The sequence below is a fragment of the Macaca mulatta genome, chromosome 17 (assembly GCF_049350105.2).
Source record: "Macaca mulatta isolate MMU2019108-1 chromosome 17, T2T-MMU8v2.0, whole genome shotgun sequence".
Taxonomy (NCBI): Eukaryota; Metazoa; Chordata; class Mammalia; order Primates; family Cercopithecidae; genus Macaca; species Macaca mulatta.
The window spans coordinates 74,217,132-74,241,559 of NC_133422.1; the positions used below are offsets into that span (position 1 = coordinate 74,217,132).

The 24,428-nt window shown below is 35.6% G+C and overlaps 1 protein-coding gene across 33 annotated transcripts in view; it reads right to left on the reverse strand.

Annotated features, from left to right (window-relative positions):
• RBM26 (RNA binding motif protein 26) overlaps positions 1–24,428 on the reverse strand; it is a 92,345-nt gene that overhangs the window by 66,126 nt on the left and 1,791 nt on the right. For 5 of the 33 annotated variants that reach the window (XM_077973831.1, XM_077973830.1, XM_077973828.1 and 2 more), the window contains exon 1: positions 22,973–23,053. The exons of 27 other annotated variants lie outside the window; for them this stretch is intronic. The gene's annotated coding sequence lies outside the window, so the exon portion shown is untranslated. Of the gene's footprint in view, positions 1–22,972; positions 23,055–24,428 lie in introns of those variants that run through there. One more of the 33 variants, XM_077973829.1, reaches the window with a different exon arrangement.

Below are 24,428 nucleotides of genomic sequence, written 5' to 3' on the forward strand. Positions count from 1 at the left end.
TGCCAGAAACCTGACTTCCAATTTACTTTTTAAACACTTAGAGTTACAGTCACTCCCTATTCACCTGATTACTCCTTTTAAAAGTCATCCACAGCCAAGCGCAGTGGTTCACACCTATAATCCCAGCACACTGGGAGGCTGAGGTGGACAAAGCACGAGGTCAGGAGTTTGAGACCAGCCTGCCCAACATGGCGAAACCCTGTCTCTACTAAAAATACACAAAATTAGCCAGGCGTGGTGGCGGGCGCCTATAATCCCAGCTACTCGGGAGGCTGAGGATGGAGAATTGCTTGCACATGGGAGGTGGAGGTGGCAGTGAGCGGAGATCGCGCCACTGTACTCCAGCCTAGGCGACAATAGCAAAACTCCATCTCAAAAAAATTCATCCACAATGCTTCCACCTCCCTGTATCCTTAGTTGCTGCCATGACACAGTCCATGCTCACCTCTTCCTGTACTCTCTCCCCTTCTTAGCTTAATTTTCAAAGACCATTATTTCAAGCAGTCTCTAAACAATGCCTCAACCACGTATGACTCATGGTCCTCTTACCATCCTTTCATCTATCCAGCTGGGTAAAATGCCAACAGAGAATCAACCCCTCAACTTAGATTTAATTTCATAGCTTGGCAGCATAAAAACAATGGCTTAATTTCACACCCATAACATAAGTGAGGGTCAGTAAATAATATCTTCCAAGGATACTGACGATACAAAAAGGTTTAACAGTAATAGCTTTAAAAGGATATAATAAAGATATTAGGAAATCACAGTAGGAAGATGACTACAAATGAGCACAGGGAAAGGATAACTTAATAGTTCATTTGAAGAAAAAGAGATACATACAATGATATATTTGACATGACATCCTTCAATCTCTTTATCTGTTAGCAATTTTAACTAATAATAAATACAAAATAGAGATTCTACATGTTCTACCTAAAGTTGAAAAGCAGAATGTTAATAAAATAACTGATACACATCCAAGTAAAGCTAGCAAATACTGCAAGACATATAGAAAACATCTCAATTCCTATATGTTTCTGGCATATAATAGTTCTATAAGAGTAAACAGTAACATATGTCACTGAATCAAAAAGTACATCTTAAAGAGTGGATAGCTTTGCTTGCACAGAATTTGTACAGAGAAACTTGACTGTAAGTCAATCAAAAGACGGATTTTACTTATTATAAAGACCACAAAGGCAACTGATAAAGTGTCAGAGATAAGAGCTACTTTCTTAATGAACTAGTAGTTTATTGTATATGCTATAAGACTCACTTGATCAACATCACTGTGGTTGTTTTACAGTATCCTCAAATTCTTCATTCCTCCCTTCAGAAAGGTAAAGCCTAATTTCCTACCCCATGAACATAGACTCAATTTAGTGACTTGTTTTTTAACAAATAGAAGTGACGGTGTGTTTGACTTCTAAGACTAGGTCTTAAAAGTTACTGTGACATCTTCTTCGTGCAGGCTTTCTTTCTTTCTGTCTCTCTCTCTCTCTCTTGTTCTACAGAAATCACCTGCTATGCCCCAAGGAAGGACACTAAAGCAGCCTTAGGGAGAACACCATGTGGCTAATAAATGTGGCCTTCAGTCAATGGCTAGCAAAGAACTGAGGCCTCTTAACCAACAGCCATATGTGAGTGAGCTTGGAAGTAGATTCTACTGTCCCAGCACAACCTTAAGACTACACGTGTGCCCAGCAGCTTGACTACAATCTCATAAGGGACACTGAGTCAGAAATATCCAGTTAACTTGCTCCCAAATTCCTGACCCACAGAAACCGTAAGATAATAAATGTATGCCGTGTCACCAAGTTTCAGGGTAATTTGTCACTCAGGATTCACAGATCAACTTTTCTCATAAAGCTATTTCCATTTATTTACAAAGATTTGAAATGAGTTATGATCTATGCAACAAGAAAAAAAAATCCACTTCGATGGTACAAGAGGTTTTTTAAATACTTTCACTTTTTCTTTCAAAAATTTACTTCGATATACTTATTTCAACATTTTTAAATAAGGAGATTTAAGACTTTCACTTTTTCTTTCAAAAATTTACTTCCATATACTTATTTCAACATTTTTAAATACAATGATTTATGATACACTAAATTTTTGTTTTATCATAATCAGCATGGGAATACTCAGATCTATGATGAAATAAGGATGAAGAATTGGAATAATAACCTTTTGATGTATCTCGAGATATACTTACATCTGGCCATCTGGTAATACTGTATGAGACCATGAAACAGATATCCTGAATAAGCACAACCAACCAGACATCAACCAAACTAGACATCAAGCTAAACCTATTTCAATTTACTGGAAATCATTATGATACATAATACTATTACTGCGTTTTATTGAACTGCTGTAAATAAACTCAGTCTACACTGAGTCTAAATGCTGTAATTTAATATTGGTTTGGGTGTCATGGTGAATTTTCAACTTATTAGTGGTTTTTCCAGTAACTTACCTGCCATTTTTCAATTCTCTCAACGAAATACCAAATCTGTTTCATTTTCACACCATTATTTTTTAAATAGGACATTTTAAAAATGAATTAAAATGTTAGCAGCTAAAAATCTAGAGGAAGCCTTTCATGATTTTTTAAATTATTATGGTCTATAAACCAGTTTTATAAAAAAGCAAGACAGAATTCCAGAAGAATCTCTGCTCAACATCTTCTGTAGAAGCAATCTGAACTGAAACAAAAACCATTAGCCACAACAAATAAATTACCACATACAGTTCTAAATCCTTGAAATAATCTGAAAGGCAGATGACTTTTTAACATGTGTTAAGAGTTCAAATTACATAGAAGCAGGGGTTAAAATTTCGCATTTAATGGCAAAACAACTGAATTTGCATTTAGGAGGCAATTTTCCTTAAGTCCTATAAGAAGTTCCATTTTTACTTCAATATTTTTGAAAACAAAAAGCTGAGTAAAAAATATAGACCACAGAAATTTAGTAATATACTGAAATGGTATATATCAGGAACAGAAAGGCAAAACGTATGTTCTCTTTTCTATTCGTCTTTTGTGTTATATTATCTGAACATCTAGTAATGATGTTATGCAAAGTCAATTAAATATTCAAATTACCTAATTAAAAAAACTATATTCATATAGCAAACTATTTTTAAAAATTATCTCCATGGCTAGCAAGATTGTTCGAGGTACTTTACTATACCAGTTGCCACTGCTGATAAAAGGTTTGTAATTTGAATGATCTGTATCTTGTCAGAGCTAGACTTTTCTTTACCCCTGCTATACTGCTAGCATCCTGAAAATGCGTGAAAGAAAAAGTAGAGCTGAAACTGCCTTACAGATCAAGGAAAAAAAGAATCAAGTTTTGAAAAGTACTTCTTAGCTCCCACAAACAACAAAATCTGCCAATAAAGTAGGATTCTGACCACCAAGTGCTCCAACTGCAATTACTCTTGTGTGTGTGTTGGGGCTGGTGAGGGGACAGAATACAAACAAAAGCAAAAACTACAAAACAAGGCATGAGATGTGACTTAACAATAGCATTTTAGAGGGCAAATAGAAGGTGAACAACTTAAGTACTTTAATAAATGGCTAAGTTAAAGGAAATGAAAGTGTGAAACGGCTGGGAGGAAACACAAACTCTAAACATGCAATAAACAGAAAACTGAGAACTGGACAGGAAAGAGTGCTGCTCTCCTATGCAGTAGAGTGTTAGTGCTTTCAGTTCTAGGTACCACCTTTATAAATCCATAAACAAACTCAAACAGATTCTTAGAAAATGAACAAGATGGTACATGGATGTCATTATTAGACGGTTTTCTAGGGATTCTCAGCCTAGAGAACTGAAATGTCAGAGAGAACTTGGTAAGTCTTCAAATAATTGAAAGGTTATAACAAGGAAAAAGGATTACATTTGTCCAATATATCCAAGGAACGTGACTAAAGCCAGTAAGCAGAAGCAGCCAAACAGGTTTTGGCTTAAAATAGAGACAGACTTTTTTTTTTTTTTTTTTTTTTTTTAAAAATAATCAGAGGCCTCCCAAAGGCAGAACAAACTGCCCGAGGGTTCTCCATCATTAGAATGGTTTCAAGCATAGGCTGAACAGCTCTTGGCAGATAAGCACTGGATTGGATAGTAAATCCCTCACAAATATCAATGCGTATAATCATTAGGTTTAAATTTGTTCATGAGATATTGTGCATATATATGAAATATAAGATAATACAGTAGTCTGTTCAATTACTGATCTACATATATTAGTAATAAAAAAGCATTTTTTAAAAATTACACTGTAGATAAAATATACCTTACAAAAAATCTGAGACATATTAATAGTTACTAAGCAAGAGAATATACGTACAAATATCTGTTTCACTAGATCAATGGCTCATTTCTGTCAGGGATTATCTTTCATCTTCATATAGTTTGATAAATAAAATAAGAAAATATGTTGAGTTTGGTGATTATCGTCCAAATATCGCATTCATTATTCAAGAACATTTTAAAAGCACCTACTCTGTCACTGTTCTAGATCCTGAAAACACAACTTTTAGAAACGTCACTGTTGCCACAGAATTTACATTGGTGGGTGGGGGGAGACAATATGCATATTACACAAACATACGTTTATACTATGTATTGTCAACATGTGCTCTGAGGAAAAATCCAGGTTGAAAGGATAAAGTGTAAAGGAGGAGAAAGGAAGAAAGGTAAGGAGAAAGAAAACAGAAAAGATAAAACAAGTATTATTTAAGATCATCAAGGAAGGACTCTGTTGAAGTGACATTTAAACAGGGATCTGAATTTAGATAGGAATGGAAATGGAATGCAAGCATGCTTTATGGCTATCTAGGAAAAAAAAAAAAAAATTTTAAAAGCCCAGGCCAAGGGAACCTATCAGAAAGAGCCTAAGGCCTACTTGACCTACTTGACACATATGAGGGATAGGAGTCAAGTGAAATGGAGCAAAGTGAGCATTCATGAACACTGGAGTTTCCAATTTTAATTCTCCAAGGATTTCAAATTAACTGCTTCAGTGAGCTCTGGCAAATTAAATCTCTAAATCACTACCAAGTCATTCACATCAATGATTTTAAAGGCATAAAAATAAAACTTTGTCAATTCCTGAATATACTGTGTTAACGACACAGCTAATAAAGCTTTTTTCCCATTTTACTTTTTTAGAGACAAAGTCTTGCTGTTACCCAGGCTGGAGGGCAGTGGTGCAATCATGGTTCACTGAAGCCTTGAACTCCTGCCAAGAGATCCTCCCACCGCTGCCTCCCGTGTAGCTAGGACTACAGGTGCACACAACTACATCTGGCTCATTTTTGTGTGTATGTAGAAATAGGGTCTTGCTCTGTTGACCAGGCTGGTTTTGAACTCCTGGCCTCAAGTGATTCCCCTGCCTCGGCCTCCTAAAGTGTTGGGATTTACAGGTGTGAGCAATAGTGCCCAGCTGGCATCTTTGTTTTTTAAAAAATAGTTCAGTTGGAGACTTCCAGCTTCATGCATACCCTTTAAAAGCATAGAAGTGACCATCTAAGAAGGTCATTCTCTGCCAACTATATCTGGGATGGAGAGGGAAATACACACACTAAAGTTACAGAAGCCAAAAATAATACAGAAAATCAAATGTTATAATAAAATATCTTTAAAAACTAAATATTCTTAATAAGAAACAAATCACCTTTAGAAATAAAGGTCATACTAATCCCCCAACACACTCATAGTGTGTTTTAGTTTTTGAGATTTTCAAAACAGTAATGAGACTGTAAAGAAATCTTTAATACTCCAATACAATATTTCAAAAAATTTGTTTTGCACGAGTTTCTTGGAGACTTTAGACATTTAGTAGAATGTAACTCACGGAATTTAACCCAAGCTTCCATTTTCAGTAATCTTGAAAAGGAGCTGGAGGTGGCAGTGGGAATTAAAAATTAAATTTAAATATGTTAACTGAGTAACTTTAGAACACGGATATGCACCCACGTCTGTTCCTTCCAAATTTTCATTTTATATTCAGGAAAAATATCTAATTTGCATCAAAGTCATGATTTTATATTCTGTACTTCGAATTACTCTTTTAAAAATTCAAATTTCATTGCAGCAAGCATAATACATACATTGAAATTTTCAATTGCTGTAATTTATTACATGCTTCATTCAATTCGAACAAGAAAGCAAAAATAGATTACTTATATACAGCAATTAGTTACAGCAAAGACTACTCATTAAGAATTATTATACACCCAGTTCATTCTACAAAATAAAATCATCTAAACATGATCCATACTTGAGCATCACACATTCTATTAATACTTCTTCATCACTGCAAAATGTATCACAATACATGTAATTACAACACTGAAAACTACTGGCCAGTCCTTTTATTCCCCCACATCACTCCAAGAAATAGCAGTGATTCCATCTTACTTTTAGAACAACGATTCTCACATTTTTGGTATCAGGAGCCCTCTATGCTCTACAAATAAGGAACCAGTCCAAACAGCTTTTTATTTAAAAGAGTTATGTCAATATTTATTAAGAATTAAAATTGAGAAAAAAATTTAGTTTAGTTTGAAATAATAAATCCATTGTAACTTAGCATAAAAACCCTATATATTTGTTTGAGTAATGAGAAGAAGAATTTATTCGTGCAAACAAACAGGAAGCCTATATGTGGGGCTGGCTTTTTTTCTGAATCCAGGAGTTCAAATCATATCACCAGGACTCTCTATTCTGCATTTTCACTTTCACAAAGGCTCTCTATGTGTGGCAAAAATGATGGCCCCCAAGCAGTTCCCAGCTTACATTATTCTCACAGCTAGTGAAACCAGAAAAAGGAGGCTACTCTTCTCTCCCCCAGCATCCATACTGGCCTCTGAAAATGACTCATCTTTCCCAGCTTAGGTCATATGCCCACTGCAGGTCAGGGATGGGCGGAGCTCTATGATAAACAGCCTCACCTGAAATTAAATACCATATTTTTTAAATTAAAAAAACCCAAAAACTATTTTTCCAAAATAAAACACAACTTTTCTGAGAAGAGTGACCACGTTTTACACTTTTTGCAAATACCTTTGTCTGGCTTAATGGAGGACAGGCCGATTCTTATATCTGTTTTTACATTCGGTCTGTTATGATATGTTATATTGCTTGAAGTACATGAAGAAAAACTGACCTGACGCAGACACATAGTTGGAAAAATAAGGACCTCACAGACACCATGAAAGGCTCTCAGGAAATTCCAGGAATCCTCATACCACACTTGGGAACCATACCTTTAGAAGTTACATAACTTCTAAATTAAATTAAAAAAAAAAAAAAAGAAGTGTCCATTAAGTGTCAAAGACCCAACAATCAGATCACAAAACCAAAGTAAAAGTTTGTGCTATTCAGTGCAAAGAGCAGCAGCCCAAATGACAAACTAAGCACAGATCGTTGTGGTTATAAGTATGGTTATAACATCAAGCCACAGAATTCTCTCTTTAAAAAAAAAAAAAAAGGTGGATCTGCAATATGGTAGCCCATGACTAATCTTCATATTTAGTTTTAGTTTTTTTTTTTTTTAATTCCTATTTATAGTTGAGGAAGAATTGAGTTCTCTGAGAAAAGACTGGTTCTAGAGGCCACCCCCACTCCAGTTACTCACATTCTATCTAGTTAACAACAGAGCTCAGATAATCTCTCCCTCTGGTTACTAAAATTAGAGAGTAGAGGCTAGTGAACATTTTCTTTTAAAACCAAAAAGGCAAAATTATCCAAAAGAAATAGCACTAAAACTAGAAATACAAAAAACCTAGTTCTATCATCCTGTTGGATAAATTTGGCTGAGTCGATTAAACCTTTAAACTTTTTCTGATATTTCTTTAAAAGGTCTGGCTAATGCTGTGTGGTTATGTATGCTAGAGATTCATTTTTAAGTCTTTCTCTAACATTGCTACCAAAATTTTCTGATACGGTTACCAGAGTCATGCCAAAATCTTTCTTTAAAAAGGAGAAATTATTACAGACACTTTTCCGCTCATGAATCTTAAGACTAAGCAAACTAAGCTTCAGTTTCTTCATCTAACAGCTGACCTGCCAAACTAGAAATAATTACCAATAAGTATAATTACAAATAAGAAGCACTTTATTAACCTGCCAAGCACCCTAACAATCGTTAAGGAATTACTAAATAATGAACTATGATTTAAAAATGCCTATAATCGCCCCTAAAAACATACTTTAGTTAAATTCTGGTTGTCATATTTTAAGTCCTATATTCCCTTTCAAACCTACTTTGTCCCAAGCCAAATTGTCAGCCTTTCTATGAAGCGGTCTGGTATTGAAGAAAAGCACTGAACTGTACTCCAAAAAAACAGAGTTTTCAGATTTCCAGTCTGGTGTCATTTCTACTTTATTCACTAGTTATATAATCCTGTGTTAGCATTTTATTTCTCTAGGCTTTAGTTTACTCATTTTAAAAATAAAGGCACTGAACCATACAATCTGAAGAAGTGGGTCATTTTTGTGAAAAAATATTAAGCTTTTACCACTTTGCACTCTTTCTCCCTTCTCATTCCCAGTAACTTTTAGTTAACTGAATTTCAGAATAATTCAGCACAGAGCATTAGAATCATCAAGAGATTTTTTTTTTTCCTTTATGTCTCTCTGAAGAGTCACAGAATCCCATTTCCTCAGCACTCATGACCAAATTTTGAGCCCTTGGAAGGCATAAGTAGATAAATTCTACTTAATAGAAACATTTTGTATATTTCTCCTAAATTGTCAGACCTATGTATCTATACATTGTTTCTACCACTGTTATATAGCAACTACCGGTATGTTTGTCTGTTTCTCCCATTGGTATACAGGTAACTATGTCTGCCTTTTCCCTAGAACAAATCACAATGTATTGAGAAGGAGCTTCTAATTACCAACATTATACCAATCTAAATTCAGGCATTCACAACTCAGTCTTAAACTAGACTAAGAAATGGCTAAGTAGTCTTCCTTTGTCTTCAAAATGTTTTATCTAATCAAACCTCTACATGCCATAAACTGGAGTAGAGTGGCAATCTCGGCTGACTGCAACCTCTGCCTCCCGCGTTCAAGCAATTCCCCTGCCTCAGCCTCCCCAGTAGCTGGGATTACAGGCATGTACCACCATGTCCGGCTAATTTTTGTATTTTAAGTAGAGATGGGGTTTCACCATGTTGGCCAGGCTGATCTTGAACTTCTGACCTCAGGTGATCCACCCGCTTGGGCCTCCCAAAGTGCTGGGATTACAGGCGTGAGCCACCGTGCCCAGCAAGCAACATTCTTAAAAAGAGATCGGATCAAGTAACTCCTGTTTTAACCTTCACCACATCTCATTAATATAGCTCCAAAACTGTCCGATCACTTCAGTATGGCAATAAAACTTTCTCTACATCTGAAACCCACAGAGGTTAGGTGGATTCAAGAGCCTTTTCCTAATCACAATGTATACTCATGATTCCTCCAAACTTCATGTATTCTCACAGAACTAAACTGTTCCTCCAATTTGGCTGTTTAACCTCATCAGAGGCATCCAAACTCAACATGATTCAATTTAGGAAAGTACATTAATAACTTTGCAGACTGGTAACTGCAAGTTTATAAAGCAGTTTTCAAAATAAGGTCTACCTATTTCACAGTCTGCCGGCTACTATAAAAAATTAAACTTTTTAAAAAGGTAAGATAAGTATTTGAGAGATCATTAAAGAAAATAACAGTAACATACAAGAAACGTCACAACAACCTCTTACAAAATATGCCCACAAAAAGATCACGAGTTATAGACCTTACAGCACCTGTTATTGCATTTATAACTAATACAAAGAGCAACCAAAAAACGATCTGCTGAAGTATATATTAATGCAATGTGGAATCTGTAATCATTCAAACACTTTTCATTTATAAGTGACTTCATTTAAGATTTTATAAATGTTTTTTATCGACTTTTAAATTGCCTGTAAAATGGAAAATAAATAAATGCAGAATGTATGGAGCAGAGATATAGAGAACTCAAAAGCAGACTAGAATTTACGTTGATACACTATCTCCTGTCACTTCTTTTAAAATGGCTCTTTAAAAAACAAAATGAGGAATTACTAATAATGCAATACATAACATCATAAAACAAGTTCATCTGAACTACTGGATTTAAACCAAGAAAGTATACTTAATACTAAGAAAGCCCCCAATAGCAGCATTAGCTGACTTCTAGAAAATAACTTCTACTAATGAGAATAAAGCAAACCATACACACAGAGGAAGATGTTCATTGCAGAGTTATTTAGAAAGTCAAAAACAGTGTACCAGTTGTGTTGTTAAAGAAAAAAAGAAACAGGGAAAAAAAAAGTTATTTGGAAAGCCAAAGAAAAAAGAAAACAACCTAAATGACAAATAAGAACAGAACGGTTACATAAACTATAGTCTCTCATCCACATACTAACCAAGCCTAATCCTGCTTGGCTTCCAAGTTAGATGAGATCAAGGGTATTCAGAGTGGTATGGTCGTAGATGATTTGGTCATGCAAAAACACTGGATTTCAGCCATTGTAACAGCATAAAAACTACATATTAATAGTAAAAGTTCAAGGATGGGAAACGTGAAGAGGATTTTGCTTTTCATTTCAAAGTCTTTAAGTTTTCCTTGACTATGTACAGGAATTACTTAAATAATTCAAGAAAATAAACTTTTTCCCCCTAAAAAGTAATAATTACATCATAAAGTACTATTTAAACAAAGTGCAATATACTCACATAATGGAATTCTATGGAACCACTGGAAAGAACAGGAATCTACCTAATAGTATACTTTTATGGGATGATGTGCAGTGTTACTGGAAATACTAATTGCAGTAGTAACATATAAATGATTCTATCTATGAAAAAAAGTTACGTATCTTCATAAATAGGTGGCACATGTATGCTTATTTTTACAAATATGTTTACATGTTTACATATGAGAATCAGAAAGCAATAAGAAGACTCATTTTTGGTTTCTATTTCTATGCTGTTTAAATTTTTATTAGAACCATCACGTACTATTTTCAATTAATAAGACTTAAGAAATTGTGTTAACTAATCCAGCCTAAAAATAATGAGAGCATTATTATTAACTACTATATATACCATGAATCTGACAACAGAATACTACTCAGAAATACTAAGAAGCAAACTACAGATATATGCAATAATATGAATAAATCTCAGGCACATTACAAGGAGTTAAAAAGAAGCCTTGCTCAAAATAATACTCTGATTCCATTGGCAGAAAGTTTTACAAGAGGTAATACTAATATACGTGGAAAAAAAGAACACTGCTTCCTTCTAGAGGTAGGTGGGGGCACAGGAAAAGAAATGAGTAAATTTTCCAGGGCTATAGTAATGTTCTTTATCTTAACAGGTGACTGGGTTACAAAAATGTATACAGTTGTCAAAATGACGAAATGGTACCCTTAAGATCTGTGCACTTGATTGTATCAAAATTCTAAAATTAAAATAAAAACTAAAATCCTGAAGTAAAGCATGGTATGCATGCTTTAGGGTAAGTGCACTGACATCTGCGATTTATTCTGAAATGAACCAAAGGATAATAGTGACAAGCACACTAAAATGTTAATGGCAGAATCTCAATGATGGGTATGTCACTGTAAAATTCTTTCAACTTTTCTGTATATTCAAAATTTTCATAATAAAGTTGAGGGGCAAGGGCAGTCAAGCATACCAGGCAGGAAAATTCTAAAAATGAACATTATTGGCAGGGGACTAGCCTTTTATCACCAAAAATAAGAGAATAGTGTAAAAGACATGGATAAATATAACATATAAAAAGTCTAGAATAAACCCAAATACATATAAGAACTCAGTATCTATTTAAGGTTGCATCTCAAATCCTTGGGAAAACATGGATTATGCAGTCAAGTTTTATAGAGATACCTTTGTGTGCATCTGGATAAAAATACATAAATAAGGCTTTATCCCTACTTCATACTTGGATTTTCTTTCAAAATAAGATAATAAAGGACATGTGTGATACTACTTGAGAAAATACAGTGACTGGTTTCCATTTTGCCTGACTTCTCGTGGTCACAGTATGATTTATAGCACACATATTGTCAATTAGAGTTCATTAATTGACTGGTAAATCAATTAGTACACTGGCATACAGTAAGCACAACTAGTGATAACTTTTGCTATATTATCACTGGCAATAATTTCATCTCAAAACAGGGAAAGTTTTTCTGACTATGACTATAATAGAAAATCTAGACTCCATGGAGTAAAGGATAAATTCAACTACATAAAATGAAGCATTTCTTTGTGTGTGTGTGTGTGTTTTTGAGACAGAGTCTTGTTCTGTCGCTCAGGCTGGAGTGTAGTGGCCCCATCTTGCGTCACTGCAACCTCCACCTCCTGGGTTCAAGCTGTTCTCCTGCTTCAGCTTCCCAAGTAGCTGGGATTACAGGTGCCCACCACAACACCAGGCTAATTTTTATATTTTTAGTAGAGACAGGGTTTCACCATGTTGGCCAGGCTGGTCTCAAACTCTTGACCTCAAATGATCCACCCACCTCAGCTTCTCAAAGTGCTGGGATTACAGGCGTGAGCCACCGCACCCAGCTGAAGCATTTCTATATTAGAAAAATTAACACAAGCCGGATCAAAACATAAATGTCAGTATGGAAAAGAGAAAGTTGCAGCTCATATCATAATTTCCCTAATACATGAAAAGCTCCTACAAATCAACTTTTTAAGAAACCAACAATGTATCAGAAAAACCAGGGAGTGTAAGAACAATCAACAGAAAAAAATACATAATATGTAACATACAACATATAATTATATATTACATAATAATTATAATTATATATGTAATATAATTATATAATAGTAATATACAATTAGTAATCATACACAATTACATTATATATTATTTATGATGTAACCGTTACTTTTTAGGGAAAAAAGCTTATTTTCTTAAATTATTAATCTCTGAAGCATTATATATTATATATAATAATTATATAAGTATGTATTATATATAAGCAATGGTTACATCATAAATCATAAACATATTCTAATATATTAGTTACATAATTATATATGTTATACATATAAACATATCTAATGCATAAAATACATATTATCTATATATAATAATTTACATAAATTTATATATAAAAATAAACATAGGAAAAATTTTTCAACCTAACTTTTATAAGATAAATGCACATTAAAACTACATTAGCCATTCCATCTTGGGCTGGATGTGGAAAATCACAAGAGACCATTGCTTTCACCCCAACAACAAAAAACAAGCCACTTTAACTACAAAACTATAGTATTTTTTAAAACCTAAAGAGCTTGAGGAGACCAAAAAAAAAAAAATTCATAAATGAACTAAATTCCAGAAAGTGCCAAGCCCTTCAGAAGAGCAAAGAAACCCATGTTTACTCTCATTCCTGGTGGAAAGTCAGGAAGAAAAATATGACTCCATAGATGGAGGTAAAGAGAAACCAGCCAAACTTTAAATCATCTTTTAGCAGTCATATATATGTGCTGTCGAGAGAGATTAGAATCAGAAGTACCACAGCCACAAAGTGAGTCTACAGCCACTCATCAACACTTACTAACCAAAGACTCGTGAGTAATTCTGGGAGCAAGGAAGAACTAGAAGTGATCACCAAGAAACTAAAAGCTTCCAGCTAACAAAGCCTGAGGGTAGAGCACAAGGGCTGAGGGAAACCCCTCTGAGGCATTCTTCGGTGGGTTACCATTCAAAAGACAAGGAAAGGAACAACACTGTTGAAAAATAGTTCCAAAAGTCATAAAGGCAGGAGGTAAGACTGAAGAACAAAGATCTCCTCAGCAATTCAAAAACCTGGAACCAGAGGCACCTGCTCTCTCAAGTTGCCCACTTGGCCCTCTTCCAAGTGTACTTCCTTTCATACTTGCTGTAAAGCATTTTAATAAACATTCACTCCTGCTCTAAAACTTGCCTCAGTTTTTCCTTCTGCCTTATATCTCCTTGGTCGAATTTTTTCTTCTGAGGAGACAAGAAGTGAGATTGCTGCAGACCCATACGAATTTGCAGCAGTTAACATATGTCGGTGCTGCATGACCTGGGTACATTCCCTACTCATAAGAGACCTGTACGCAGTGCCGTCTTCGGCTGGAGGCGTTCAAACCACATAGACACAGTTTTATTCTCCCATTCACTGTCTAGCTTACTAACCAACCATCAGAACAATTCCTCTTGGTCACATGTGGCTCTGCTCCCCCATCTGACCACTGAGATCACCCTACTGAGTGGCTCGTGGTGGTGGGAAGGGCCTTGGGGTCTGCACCGAGTAGAACTGAGGCACTAATGACCCTCCTGGACACGAGGCTCACGAGAATGATAGGGCTAAAGCCTAAACCCGTGTAGTGCTTTGGGTTTCCTCTTTTTTCAACTAAACTCAGTTTTCCCCAAGAAGCGGCACTGCCTATTCTTTTTGTGCGTGTGTGTTCTGCAAATGGCTGTGTGCGCCTGCTGGACTGTTCACCTTGGGAGAAAATCTGCCTGTTTTCACTCTGCATGCCACATGACTTCTTAAATACACACTTCTTATTTGTGCACCTGCGGCTTTTACTGAGTTTACACAGTAGCAAGGGCCCAGGATCCCCTACAGATATCCCGAGATGTATACCTGTTCTTATCCTACCAGCTCAAATGACCTACAACCCTTCCCCTGTCTGCTGGCACATTGCTGGGACAAACACTAATTGGAACTGCGGCTCTGTCAGCTCCTTATGACTTACCATATGCTTTCCATTCCTGTTATGCCCCATGGTTGAGTTTTCTGGTGGCTTTTGAAGCAGTTTGTCAACCTGCATAAGGGCTCACTCTGGCCCTTTGATTCCACCTACTTGCTTTTTGAATTAGCACCCCTTTAGGAGGAAGAGAAATTCTTCTTTTGCCATTTGCTAGTGCTTACCTCAAGCCCTAAGTCCTCTAGAGGTTACTACTTTCTATCAAGAGGACAAATAAACGTTGCCCTCTGGAATCAAAGTGCTGTTTTTGGAAGCATATAAAGGCTTTCCATAAGTATTTCTCTCGCTTCCTCCCAACTTCCTTCTGTAGCATCCATTCCTCTATTCCATGCCTTTCTCAACATGCATCAAGACTTTCAAGGTCATATTTGAATGAAAGGAAGTCCAGCCCCCTTGCGGCAATTAGCTAAATTTTATTTTATTTTTATTTTTGACAGTCTCGCTCTGTTGCCCAGGTTGGAGTGCAGTGGCACCATCTCGGCTCACTGCAGCCTCCGCTTCCTGGGTTCAGGTGATTCTTCTGCCTTAACCTCCTGAGTAGATGGGATTACAGGTGCCCATCACCACACCCGGCTAATTTTTGTATTTTTAGTACAGACGGGGTTTCACCACATTCGTCAGGCCGGTCTTGAACCCCCTGATGTCAGGTGATCCATCCACCTTGGCACCCAAAGTGCTGGGATTACAGGTGTGAGTCATGGCACCCAGCCCCAAAGGGAAAATTCTGATTCTGCCCTCAAAGCATTTGAAGCCAATAGTGAACTGATTCAAACGAAAGTTGTTACAAAGCCCAGAACCAATTAGACTACAGGGCAACTAAATGACTCAGCCTCCACTCAAGTGGCCTAACAAAAAAAAAGGCATGCCCTTTACTGAAAATAAATCTTATTTACTTCAGTCTCTACAGTCCTTTTACACAAAGGATCTAGCATAAAACCAACTGAGGGGAACACAAAATAGTAAGCAAATGTGATCTACATGAGATGAAATAGTCAATGGAAACATACTCAGAGACTGCCCAAATAATAGATTAGATGGGGACTTCACAATAATGATAAAAATGCTAAGGAATTTACTGCAAAATGTGGACAACATGCATGGACAGCTGGGGGAACTTCAGTGAATACACAGAAACTATTAAAAAGAGCCAAATGGGAAAACTTAGAAATAAAAAATTTGAATCAGAAATAACTCTCCTTTGCAGACTGGAAACAGTAGAGAAAAAACAATAGTGAACTTGAAAACAGGGAAAGAGGTTCATATCTATAATCTCAGCACTTTGGGAAGCTGAAGTGGGAGGATTACTCGACACCAGAAGTTCAAGACAACTCTAGTTAACATAGCGAGACCCCATCTCTACAAAAAAAAAAAATTTAAATTAAAAAATCAGCTGAGTGTGGTGGTGTGTGACTGACATCCCAGCTACCAAGGCACAAGAATCCCTCGAGCCCAGGAGGTCAAGTCTGCAATTAGTTACAATCACGCCACTGCACTCCAGCTTGGGCAAGAGAGTGAGATGCTGTCTCTTTAAAAAAAAAAAAAAAGGAAAATAACAAATATCCAAATCAAAAGCAAAGGGACAAAAGTAATTTTTTAAAACATACATGAGATTTGTAGGATACTATCAAATAATCTAACATACAAGGAACTAAATATAAAGTCTCAGAAAAAGAGGAAAGAAAAATGGGGCAGAAAAATTTTGAAGATATAGTGAACACGAACTTTCCAAAACTGATGAAAGACCCAAAACACAGACCCAAATTGGCAAATCTAAGAAGGGTAAAACACAAACACAGACACACAAGCCTACCATAGTCAAATTGCTGACCAAATAAAAGGAAGTGAATCCTAAAGGTAGTCAGAGGGGGGAAACAGACATATTACATTCAGGAGAACAAACACTCAAATGACAGCAGATTTCTCACCAGAAACAACAGATGACAGTGGCAATGGAACAACATCATAAAATAGCTGAAAAAAAGGTGTAAAACCAATGACCTAGGTTCCACTTTAAGAAGAAAAGGACAGCAAATTAAACCCAAAGTGCTTTCAAAGGGAATCATAAAAATAAAATACTGAAATAGAAAATAGAAAAAAAAGTTAACACAGTTCTTTAACAAGCTGAGTAAAACTGAAAAGCCAATAGCAAAATTGATTAAGAAAATAAAAGAGCAACCAAAGGTATAATTAAAAAGGGGAAAGGAAGCATCACAGTAAATCCTAGTTATTAAATGAACAGTAAGGTTACATGCAACTAACTTTATGTCAATAAATTTGGCAACTTCAGAAAAATCCTTGAATATCATAAATTGTCAAGAGTGACACAAGAAGGAACAGAAATACCTACACAGCCCTATAACTATCAAAGACACTGATTTTATAATCAAAAAATCCTTACAACAAAAATTTCAGTCCCAGATGGCTTCACTGAAGGATCCCAAAAATTTTAAGAAAAAAAAAGTACAAATCCTAAATAAATTTTTTCAGAAAAACAGAGGATCGAATACTTCCACTTGTTTTAATATTATCAAATCTAGCGTAATACAACATGACCAACCCTGGTTTATCTCAGGAATACAAAATTGGCTTAATATTTGAAAATCAATCCTCTGGTGGATCACGAGGTCTGGAAATCGAGACCATCCTGGCTAACATGATGAAACGTCGTCTCTACTAAAAATTAGCCAGGCATGGCGGCACGTGCCTACAGTCTCAGCTACTTGGGAGGCTGAGGCAGGAGAATCACCTAAACCTGGGAGGTGGAGGCTGCAGTGAGCTGAGATCATGCCACTGCACACCAGCCTGGGCGACAAAGCCAGACTCTGTCTCAAAAATAAATAAATAAATAAATAAAATGAAGGTATAAAAATCAGAAAAGATGGTCATTACTCATAGATGATGAGATTGGTGTAAGAAAATTCCACTGAATCTATGAAATAGCTACTAGAATAAGTACACTTAGTAAAATTTCAGAATTCAAGGTCAATATACAAATATATTTCTTTATACTAAAAATAAAAATTAGAAAATCAAAAGTTTAAAAGCACTTGTAAAACATGTCACAGAAAAAAAATATATAGCAAAAGAAATGCTTCTATATAGGAAAAATATCTCAAGAAGAATCACTAAGTCACAGACCTTGAACTTACTCCATTATTTAATACACACATAAAAGATACTAAATAAAACCCTAAGTTAAAAATAAACTTTTACCTATTTCAAAGTTACTGTATGTAAATTGAAAAGATTTTTTTCCACAGAAATAAGGTAGGTAGTAGGAGAGTAATGAGTAAGTCTATTAGGAACAGCTTACCATTCATTCATTTCTCTCATTCATTCTTTTCTCTGGCACAAAGGAAGCAAGAAGAGGGGAAAAAAAATCTTAGAAGCTATTTAGCTCAAGCTTGGGTTAGTCATTCTCAAGCTTAGGTTATGTATATACCTAACATGGGAATATTTTACATTTTGCTCATAATACAGTCCCTGTCTCTTGGTTTAAGCATGTAAAATAATTTTGAGAAGCACTGTCAGCCAACAATAAGGAAGTGCTAAAGCATACAGAAAAAAAGTACTAAATGCATTTAAACTCAGCATTCAGACGGAAAGGCCAAATAAGATTGCAGCAGCAAAATGTGATTATGAAAGTCAATTCATCAAAAGTTAAGGGGATAAAGAGATAAAGAAAAATGTTTTAACCAATAATTATAGACTACTAACTCTTCTACCAGCTATAACATTCATCAGGTTAGAATTACTATAATTCTTTTATGTGCAGCTCTATGGAGACAGCAATCTTGCACATAGCAACATTCAATAATACTTTAACAAGTAAATATTAATATACTTCAGTGACCTTTCCCTCTAAGAAGAAAAAAAAAAAAATCTGAACTAAACTTAAGCTTTACCTAAACCAAAGGTGCTAGGAGAAAAATACAGAAGTAGACCCAAAGACTACTTAATCTTCAAATGGCTCACATATCTGCTGTTCTGAAGTAGGGTAGATTCTATAGTTTTACCCAAATTATTGCCTCTTCCCTTGGCTTTAGGTACACAACCTTGAAATTTCAACGAATGCACTTAATCAGATATATACTACACACAAAGCATTGTGCTAGATAATGTATATAATGAACGGGAATATAGTTAAATCTTAAGAGTTGGAGTCTGCCATCAAGGACCTGAGACTCTAATAATAAAGCTAAAATAACACAACTAAATAATTTAATGTACAAGTGATGAGTGTCATGACAACTGAAACCAGTGCTGAGAGAGAAGTCATGGTGGGAGGAGTCACTTCGTCCAGCTGGACAGATCATAGATAGCTTTCTGGAAGAATTGGAATCACACTTCATCTTTGACTTCAACACACCGAAAGGATATAAAGACAGTACACCATAACACAAGGCTCTGGAATCAAAACGTCTTCTTTTGGATCCTGTCTCCATCATTTACTAGCTATGAATAAAGTACGCTATTTCATCTTCCTAATACTCAATTTCCTCATCTTCAAGAAACAAGAACCTATCTTGCACACAATGACTGTATAATGATTAACATATATTAAGAGTAAGCACTCAATAAATGGTGCCTACTACTAATGTTCAGAAAAAAGAAACAGTAAAAATAACATGACAGTGAATCACGAAAGTTCAGCTTTGCTGAAATTAAGACATATAAAAAGTAGAAAGATATCAATGGAAAGATAATTTAAAGCAAATCATTAGCTTTCTTAAAGGCAAGCTAAAAAGAATGCAATTTATGATCTGGGAATGCTGAAGGTTTTGATCAAGCAATGGGATATAAACAAGGCTGGGCATCCATGTCAGAAGAACTGGAAGGGAGAAAGGCCTAGAGATAAAAATAGATTTGTTAGAAAGCAAATTGCATTCATTTAGATACGGAGTGTGAGCCCCCTACTAAGCAATGTCAGTAAGGATTATCAAGAGAGAACCTCATGACTAAGTGAGTGGGAGGGAGGAGAAGCCAAAAAATTTCAAGCCAGCATAATTTGGAGAAGTGAAATTAAAATAAGTGAATCCAGAGAACACTTCTTTTCAGAAATTAGTTTGAAGTTTAGATGAGAGATCCAAGCAGATATACAGCCAGTAATTAGAGATAAAAGCTTAAGACTGTGAAGAGTGGTTAAGTCTAAATATACTTATGTGAAAATAAATGCAGAGTAGAGGTTCTAGTTTGGAATCCATTAACAAGCTCAGGGTGAAAAGCTCTGAAATTCAATGCAAATGTGTATGTATTTGCAAATCCTAGGGAGGCTGTCTTTAATCAGACTTTAAAGGATCTACAATATACACTCCCAAAGAAGTTTTTAGAACCACTGGCATGGATTACAAAGAAAACCATTCATGGGAAAGGTCTTAGTCCGTTTGTGCTGCTATAACAGAATACGACAAGACAGGCAATTTATAAAGAAATTTATTGGCTCACATTTCTGGAGGCTGGGAAGTCCCATATCAAGGTACTGGCAGGTTTGAAAATTCTGATTCCAAGACAGACCTTGAACACTGCATCCTCTGGAGTTCCTCCCATGGCAGAAGTAAGTCAGAGGGGCAGAGGCAAAACTAACCTCTTATAAAGGCATTAATCCAATCAACAAAGGCAAGCCCCCATGACCTAATCACCTCTTAATACTTAATGCAATTAAATTTCAACAATAATTCTGGAGAAGACAAACATTTAAATCTTAGCAGTAATTAATGAAATGTCAGAAGTAAAAAATGGATGAAGAAAAAAATATCAATGAAACAACACTGAAAAACACAATTAGAATCTGAAGAAAAGGAACAAAAGAGGGTAAGACTGATTTAAGAAAAGGAACCAACATATTAGGGATTCAAGGTAAGTAAGTTAAAAAGGCGGCATCAACACTGATGTTATACATGCATAGGGCAAAAAACATAAAAGTTTGGGCCTTTATTTTAATAAATATAAATTGAGTGGTAACACTGAGGTAAGCAATTTTGGTTCTAATTATATTACAACGAAGAAATTCTATTCCAAGACATTAAGAAGTAAATGGTTGAGGTCAAACTAACAAAAAATTAAAAGTCTGACTACTACTTCAAGATTTACCAGCGACAGGAACAGAAAGCTAGCAAGAAAGTGACTAGAAGCATTTTATTTTTTGTTTTGTTTTTTGCTGCTATTGCTGAGTTTTTCCTAAGGAATGGGAAATGGACTTAACTATGCCAAAAGGAGCCAATTGAAAAGCAAAGGTCAAAGGAAGCAAAAATACTCAAAGGTTCAGGAGTAAAAAGATCATTTAGCAAACCCAAAAGAATAATTCTTCCTATCAGACAGGAACAAAAATAAATTTTAATATGGTGAGAAAGGTGTAGTAACAAGTACAGGTGAAGGAAAAAATACTACAAAAACTCCAAAGATGTTTATTTCTTAAACTCTAAAGCACTGATAACCATGATGCTTTAGAATTTTGTTCTTTTAGTAGCCAATACTATGAAAATGTCATAGTAAAAAAGTATATACAGTAATAGAAAACACTAGGATGCTGCATTGTGTAGCAGTAAATTAAGAATATGCATGTGGCTCTAGAGTTTGCCCACAGTTTAAATCACTGTAGGCAAATAAATCTTAACTTCATGCTTCAGTGCCTCAGTCTCATCACCTGCAAAATGGAGAGATAACAATGCTTACCTTATAAAACTTGTAAGTACAATAATACAAAATGTTTAACAACAATGCATACAGTTTAGGTGGTAGCCACAGCAGGAGTGTTGGTGATAATTCTAACAGTAGCAATAGTAGTAATGTAACCTATCTGTGTTTAATCAACCAATTATCTAAGAAAGGAGGGGAAGGGCAAGGCTCTCAAACAAGTGTCCCATTCAACCCTTTCCTATTATACCAATAAGGAAAGAGGAGGTTCCTTTGCCTAGACAGCTAATAAACGGCAGAAGTGAGATTTGAATACTGATCTATCTGGGCACAGAGACCTTCTTTCCACCACACACTTCCTCCACAGCACTACACAGTGGCAGAAGCACAACACTAGGCATTTTCTTCTTTACTACTCAACTCACAAAACCTGAGTACATCATTACACCCATCTGCCCCTCAATTTTATTTTCTAAAAAATTAAAGTTTCATTAGATCTTTCGGTGTCTCTTCAGAAAATAAAACAAACAAAAAACATGACTTTGATGAGTAAGTCCACTTAAAAGTTTTAAATACAGTAGAAAGTTTTTTGGTTTTTTTTTGTTTTTGTAAGTTTACTACAACAAAAGAGCTTAATTTTTTTTCAGGACTTCTTATCATCAAAACGAAATATTAGAAAAAAGATTAACATTTAGTCTCATATTATTAGCAAGTATGACTAAGCAAAACTTTGAGATAAGAAAACATCAGTCTTAAGTGTTTCAAGATGACAATAAAGTTCAAAATTTTCAATTTGATGAAAAAGACATCGAAAATTATTTTCAATAATTTATGAAACTCAGAACCCTGGTACATGTACAGAAGTTATTAAAGAGTAAAATACAGATATGCAGACTTCTATTCCACGCTGAAAACACAACCAGGCTTTTTTTTTTTAAACATCCATCTGAAAACCCTTTTGCCCTAAAACCCTTCACTGGCTTCCCACTATCAATAACATCCAAAGTCTTAAACATGACTCAACAAAGTCCTGTGTGATCTGACTCCTTTCTCTGGAGCTTTCCACTGCCATTCTTCTCCCTTGTTTTTTTCTATTTCTTTCACTTCCTCCAAGATATCTTTTTTTGTCCATTTTTAGGACCTCCATACAATCTGTTCACCAAACCTACAATGCTTTCACAGGTCTCCAATCCCATCCTTTTTTTCCCCCGCAAAGTGTTCTTCATCCTTCCAAGCTGAGATAAACATTACACCAGGGAAGTGTTCCCAGACTTCAACACCTATCTTTCCTGCTAAATGGTAAATAAAATGAAGAGAGTCATTTCACGTCTTGTTACCTATTTCCCCAATATCTTGCACACTGCTTAGCATAGAGTAGGTTAAGTACTCTTAAAATAAATGTTTGCTGAATTAACACGTTCAAAATGTGGAGTAAGTCCAAAACCATGAAGTATTTAACCAGCACAGGTAACTAAAAAGTTTTATGTAAGTTTCAAGTTACAGCTTACCCTTGGTCCTCTGTATGTTCATCTCTCAAACAGAGTAGTTTGGTAATCACAATGTTAAAGCAAAAAAAAAATAAAAAAAATAAAAAATCCTTTTAGATAACAGATCATAACATTTCACAAAACCAAGGTTAGAAATCACTGATCTTAAATAACTGGGATCAGCTTTTATAAATTATACAAAAGAATCCACCTGAAATGCAATTAAAAGGACAAGAACTTGGATAAGGGCTCAATTTTACCACAGCTACATACATTAGAAAAGGACCAATTACAATTCCCAGTGTCTAGGCTCTACTAGCAGTGCCTTATTTACGACAACATAATGACTGCAGTGCTACAGCCATCGAGAGTAGGCTTTATGATACATGGAATATGTTTTATTAAGACTAAAGAAAAATTACAAGCATACACTCTAAGTGGCTACAGTCTTCTCATTTAGGTAAGACGGGGGATACGGCAGTAAATCTGATATGAAACTGAACGCCTAAAGGAAAGCTATTTCAACCCAAAACATTTATAAGTTTTGTGTTCACCTAATAACTACTGAATGCTAATTACACACCAGGCAGTAGTCTAAGATTTCCTTAATATATATTCATTATTTTCCCAATTTTACAGTTGAGGAAATGGAAGCCCTGAGTTAAGTAACTTACCCAATATCATACAGCTGGTAAGCGGCAGCGGCAGTATTCAAAACCAGACATTCTGCTCCAGAGTTCTTCTCACCCCTATACTATGATGCCTACTCTCCAATACACTGAAATAGGGCTTCCATCTGCACAACTCCACTCCAGTCAAACTATTTTGCTAAGGTTACCAACGACTTCCACTTTGCTACATCTAAGGGCCACCTATTTGCCTACATTTTTTCACGCATTCTGCAGCATTTCATAAACTCCTCTCTTTTGTCACACACTTGTTCTTTAATGACATAAAGCCCAGTTTTCCTCCTGCCTCAGTACTAGGTCCTCTTCTCTTCCCTATCTACACATTTTTCGTAGGAAATTTCCCACAATGTCATGGTTTTAAATACCATCTGCATGACTCCAGATTTCTCCAGTCCTGAGTTCTAGACTCATACATTCAATGATCTCACACTTAGATGTATCCCACAGACTTCATACTTACTGTATTTATTATCAAAACTAGCCAACCCCTTTCCTTCTCTCCTTAACCTGTTCTCTGCCTTCTCTACTATAACCCATTCAGTTGCTTGGTTTATCTAAGGCGATCATCACCCTTGATTTCCCTTTCCCTCATCTCCCACATTTAATCCATTAATTTTACTTACGAAATGTATTTGGATCTGCCTGTCTCCACCATCACTCTAATGCAAACTAGCCACATCTCTGCCTACAATAAATTCTAATGCAAACTAGCCACATCTCTGCCTACAATACCCTTCTGAATAGTCTCCTTACTTCCATTCTTGTCCTCTCAGTCGCTACAAAATAGG